Below are 6,000 nucleotides of genomic sequence, written 5' to 3'. Positions count from 1 at the left end.
TTTGCCAGTGCTTGGACTTGTCCCACAAACCTCCCTTTCTCCTACGAACATAAGTTACTGCCGGCAGAGCGCCTGCTTACTCAGTGATTGTCAGCAGACTTGTCCTTAGATGTCAAACATATGACACAGTTCTCCTGTTGACAACTAAAATTTGTTTAATTTTTCATCATTTTCTATCCCCAATAATAGTTTCTAGTGGTTAAGTGTAATGACCTGTCTATTTTGAGAAAGTGATATTAATTCAGTGTTGAAGTTACTGACCCAGCATACCTTAAGTATCTGTAAACACGAACACACATTCATTTCTATTCATTTTCTTGTCCTACTTCATGAATAGTTAAATATTTTTAAATAGTTAAAACATAGGTAAGCCAAATATAACTTTAAGTAATGTATTTTAATCTTGTAGATTCTTTCAGACTCCTATAGACATTTTCAAGTTCACTGCTGGGCAGTAATGAAAATATCTTATATTCTGGTGAACTAAAAATCCCTCCTCAATACGGGGAAGTGACAATGGCAGAAATCCTGCCTAATGACCTGTAAGGCTGAGAATTTTATTTTTCAAGGCGGTTACCTTTGTAAAATGTAGAAATTTGAGGAATAAAATGGTCATTTACTTACCCTTGGAGATATTTGCTTCTGACTGCATAATAGTTTTAAATTGTTATATTCACAATTACAAATGTGCCCCCATGAGGTACAGTCAGTAGTGCTGTGCTGTGACTGTTTTTTATCGAACTTCTTTTCCCCCTATATTCTTGTAAAACTCTGAGCAAAATATATTGAATAAAATTTCTTTCTTTCAAAAAGTTTTTCAAATTTTGGAACTTTTAACTCGGAGTTTAGAATATTGCTTCCTTCCTGCAAGAGCTATCTCTTCCTAAGACTTAGCTCAGCACCAAACACAAAGAAGCCCAGTAAACATCTTCCGAATAAACTCCTTATTAGCTCTAATAGTTTGCTTGATAAACACACAATTATGTCAACTATGAATACAAAAGGCTTGAGTTCGTTTTGTCTTAGATTTTAAAAAATTCCTGTTTGTCTTCCTAACTACAAAGTTGGTTGCAAGTCAAGAGACCAGGGGTACTTATATGACATTAGTGACTTTTCAATATTCTAATAATAGTTTTAATGAATGAAATTCAATGAGCATTTAAAAATAGATGAAAATCTACCCTTCTATTTTGTGCAACCTTTAAATGTGATTTAACTTATTTTTTAAAAGTGGAGGGCTAGCTAGGGAAGAAAGACAGAAACAAGTGAAAAAAAGTATTTTTTCTCTTCAAAGTAAATAATGTTGCTTGATCCCACACAGATCCCTCCCTCTTCCAGATCCTCTCTGGGAGATGCAGAATTCCAGGCCCAAGTGAGCCTGCATCAGGCAGGTAGCACTGAAGAAAAAGGGAGTCATCCTTGCTTAGTCAGAATCTATCAAGGGAGGAGTCAGGAGGGTCTTTAAGGCGGAGCAACAAACGGGCCTTGGATCCCAAGAAGCAGCAACGCCCCTTTGCTGCCCTTTGCTATATAAATTGGAGCTGTCTGCGCTAGGATTACAGCTGCAGGCAGCCTGGATCCCAGGCAGCAGGGAGTGACAGAGACCAGAGCAAACACACACAGCCTCTCCAGCCAGTGCTGTGGATGCGGAGCGACCACGGCCACGAGGCGTGAAAGAAGCCCGGAGCTGGGCTCTGCACGGGTGAGTCCTGGCAGATGTGCTTGCCGCCTTGGAAAGATCCTGGGGAAAGAGCCGACTTGGTTCAGGGGCTACAGCATTGTCTGTGAGCTCCCTCCATAGAACTCTTCACTATTCCCAGATCAGATTGGGGGATTCGGGGGTGCTGTAGGCTTCTTTGCAGCTTATTCCAAATTTTGATTGTCCAAGTAGCGAGCCAGCAAATGTTCTCCTCCACCCGAGGAAGTCTAAACTGTGACATGAAGCTTGTGCGGACACAGGGCCCATTTGAAAGTTATGAAGCTTTAAGGTAAAGTTAATGAGAGCCTCCTCTGCTTCCCAGACAAGCTTTTCCCTTTCCCAGCCTCTCTACTTGGGCAGCTCCAGCCTACTGCCAATGGGTCCTTGGCATCAGACCCTGGAAGTACACGGGACAAAGTTAGGCACTCTGAATTAGTCCCCAAAGCCCTTTGTGTCTTTTAAATAGTGGAAAAGCAAAGGCACTAACCTGTCTCGGCCACTGCACATTCATATCCGTGAATTGAGGTTTAAGCGAAGGTCCCGGTGTGGGACCTCCATTTTTCATCTAGCATCCCATTTTTCGTTTCTCTGTCTCAACAGCCAGTCATCTGTGGTTTCCAGACACCAACCAATCTTCCCCAAGACCTCTCTTGTCTTGGTATCTTCAGATAAGCACCAGAGACCTGGATTGTCTTGTTTGCTAGGTGCACATCCCACCGCAGACTCAGACACACCCCCACCCCACCTCTATATCCATCTTTATCCCTGCTGGGTCTCCTATCACACACAGGAAGCTAACCCAGTTGAGTTTAATTCCAGGGAGAAAAACTGTGAAGAAGTCAAATCCGCATCTGCTTTGCTATTTAAAACCCCATAGGCAACTGGAATAACCTTTTGAAGGTGCTTTAGCCCCTAAATGATTCTCCTAGTGGATACCATTGGGAAGCCTCCTGGGGCAGAGATGATAGTTTTCCTCCCATTTACTGGGGTTTAAAACAAAGAAGCAAATAAAACAAAGAAAGCACTTGCCCTGCCTGCCCCAGCATTTACTTAGCTATAAATTCCCCCTTTGGTCAATCTCTTTCTCAAGCTCTTTTGGTTCTGCATTGACTTTCTGGGACCCTCCTTGTCCTGCCCATAGCCCCTCCTCAGCTGGGACACAAAGGGAATAGGGAATGAGGACTTCGGGCTGATGGAATAAAAGGTTGCTTTTCAGCAACTCTTAACCTCTTTCTCTGCTCTTAAGGTCTCTCTGGTTACAAAGTCCCCTAAGCAAGGCTTGGTATCACATATCTGTCGTCAGTTTTAAGTCTGCAATATGCTTGGACCCATGATCTTCTGAAGGCGTTGCTCTTTGGTCCCTTCAAGGTGTCTAGATCTATATAGTTCTGCTCACCTTGTCTTGAAGCCGAGTAACTGCCTCGTGATTTCCTAACGGAGTGGATTGTCTTGGTGTAGGGAAGACTTGCCATTTTAAGAACAGGACATTAGATTCTAGAATGTCATTCTGTCGCTGTTGCTGTGGCTGGCCTCTCATCTTTAGTCTTCTCTCTCTCTGTCTTACTCCGAAGCATTCTTCAAAAACGATTAATTTGTGAAGCACTTGGGTTTCTCACTTTGCCTTCCTAGTCTGGAGTCAGGTGGTATTTATGTGCTCATGCGCATTTGTGCTGCTGTGGCTCATCACTGCGCTGCTACTCCAAACAGCAATAACTGATCTCTGTCTGTGTTAGAGGGACAGTAGAAAATGCGTGCTAAACTGCTATATATGAAGGCCAGGGTGAAATGTCTGGCTGAGAAGGAATATGAAGCCCAGTTGAGCTGTGCCCACCCGAGAATCCCCTCTGCACTTGTGCCGTGTACTTTTCAAGATAATAGTTAAGAGGTTTTACTTCCAAAACTGTACTACGAACAGTAGTTCATGTTACATATCTCCCATAGTTACATGTTTTGGCTCACTGGTGCAAACTCCTGTCTCCTGACCTCATATTTGTCACTGAATCTAGTCTCCCTCCTGCTTAGTCATATCTGCTAAATGTCAAAGAATTTCCCAAGCTAGCTAGTCAATTATTTTTTAATGTAAGTCCAAACATTGCAGACACTTAAAAAGTTGATTTTAAGTCTCATAATGAGACAAGACAATAATCAGAGTGAAAGTATCTAAGGTCAGTTTAGGAGTGTTTGAATCCCTTGTTGTTTTGCAGAGGAGACACGTTGCCTGTTCAGTGCCTCCCTGCTGGAAAGCACTGCTGTTTGTTTATTTTCAAATCCCTCTAAAAAGTTCTCTTAAAGATGTGCCTGAAGTCATTGTGTAAGATGCTCTGTTTGGTCCCACATGTTGAAGCAGCATATTAACGCTCTCATAAACAGAAGGGAGCTGTGCTTGGTTTCTATCCTAGATTTATGTTAATGACAGTTCCTATTACAATCATGATTTGAGTTTTAGCTCCTTCAAAACAGCTTCTTAATGGTTTATTAACACAAGTTTAACTCATTAATTTCTACAGATATTTAAAGTAATATTTAATGACAAATGAATACCACTAGCTTACTACTGTTCTAAAATACAAGATTCATTTATGGGGAAATGTAAAAAAGTATAAGCTTTCCAAATATTTTATTATAAAGTATTATTCCATTAATGTCAGTTGGAAAAAGAAAACCAAAGAATATATCTGTTTAGAATGCTCATGGGCATGCTGAGTAGATATTGTTTTATTAAAAGTAAATGTGTTCTGATTTCCACTTTTTTTCATAGTAGATGCTCACTAGGTGGGACAGTTTCTTTGCATGTGAGAACTAAAAACAAATGTTGTGTGGTCACCTTAGTTTAGATTATTTTATAGGTCAATTCGGAATTACTTTTGTTTTGTTTGCTCTGTTTCTCAGTAGGCCAAAGAGTCTCACAGGCAGGCTAGTAAATAAGAATTTTGTTTAAAAGTTTAACTCTAAATGTGTCAAAGATTAAAAAGTTGTCTTTAAGGCAGTGACCTGAGTCAGAAGGGGTCTCTAGAATCTGCTGGTACTACTGAAGTCCTTTCCATTTCCATATGCAAGAACATTTACAGCTGCTTGCACAGTCTGATTTGAAGACATTGAGGTTGTGAAGCGTGAGTTCAAGGCTCCAGCAGCAATGCATCTGCTTGGCTCAAGTTTCCACTGCCATTGTCTTCAAATTTTAAATCATGTAATTAATGAGTCTTTGGTTTGAGTCAACTTCTATGTGATTTTCATCTGTTTTATATAGATAAAATATATACCTTCATCTTTACCAAACTATTAAAAATCTTGCTTAGATCAATTAGTTTAAGTATCAATGGCTAACTAAAAAATAAGACTTATGGTAACTAGTGGGATTTCAATGCATGTTATCAAACCTCTAAAAGAATTAAGTACTGACAAAAATATTCATATAGTGTTATGCCAAAATGCCTTTAAAAATCTGCATATGTATTCCTCCTTTTTAAAAATAAAGTGGTAAGAAAAATAATAAGACTTGAAAAATACGAATCAAAGGAGAAAAGTGATCTTTGCCCAACACAGGTATTGGGCAAGCTAAAATGTATTTAGGCAGAAAAGGATATTTTAAAACCGCTTCTCTTGTCTTACCTTTTAGTCTAGGTGCAATGTGTATAATGGTTATGCTGTTCGGTTCTCACTACGTTTGTAATAACTGCTGTATCTTTCCACATCTCCTAAGACTGCCGTCAGTAGTAGGGATCATAGAAATGTTTCCTCTTAATATCCTCCTGGTTTCACTGTATAAACACTCCACAAAAGTTACTGCATCACCTTTTCTTTGTAGGTTGGATCTTCACTTTTCAGATCCCCATATTTTAGAAGATAAAGGTTACAGAAAAGCTACCTTTCTGATGTCATCTATGTATATTGTCCTATTACACACAATAAAACAGCTTAAAGATAATGCTCCAACCTTACCAACAGGGCAATTATACATATTTGCAAGTTCTCCTTCTGAAGGAGTAATGGCAAAGAAAAACAAACAGCTTAAATTTTCAAAGGTTCTAGAGAGATGTCTCAATAGTTCAGAGCATGAATTGATCTTCCAGAGGATCTGAAGGTGTTTCCCATCACCCTTGTCAACTTGCTTACAAGTGCTGTAACACTAGAGGGTCCAATATTTTCTTCCTGGCTCTAAGAACACTGTGCTTATATGCCTATTAATGCATAGGCAAATACATGCACATGAATAATAATAAAAATCTGTGTTTAAAATAAAAAGAATAAAAAGTTAAAATAGAAATTAGTGATTCTTTGTGTTTAGAGGCAAATGAAGTAAG

General features: G+C 39.5%; 1 protein-coding gene across 1 annotated transcript in view; it reads left to right on the top strand.

Annotated features, from left to right (window-relative positions):
• Positions 1-1,626: 1,626 nt before the first annotated feature.
• Positions 1,627-6,000, top strand: part of AGTR1 (angiotensin II receptor type 1) — a 37,581-nt gene continuing 33,207 nt past the window's right edge. The window contains exon 1 of the mRNA XM_080929301.1: positions 1,627-1,702. The gene's annotated coding sequence lies outside the window, so the exon portion shown is untranslated. The remainder of the gene's footprint in view (positions 1,703-6,000) is intronic.

Source organism: Micromys minutus (genome assembly GCF_963924665.1).
Source record: "Micromys minutus genome assembly, chromosome: 15".
In the NCBI taxonomy this organism is placed as follows: Eukaryota; Metazoa; Chordata; class Mammalia; order Rodentia; family Muridae; genus Micromys; species Micromys minutus.
This window is presented reverse-complemented; position numbering and strand designations above follow the sequence as displayed.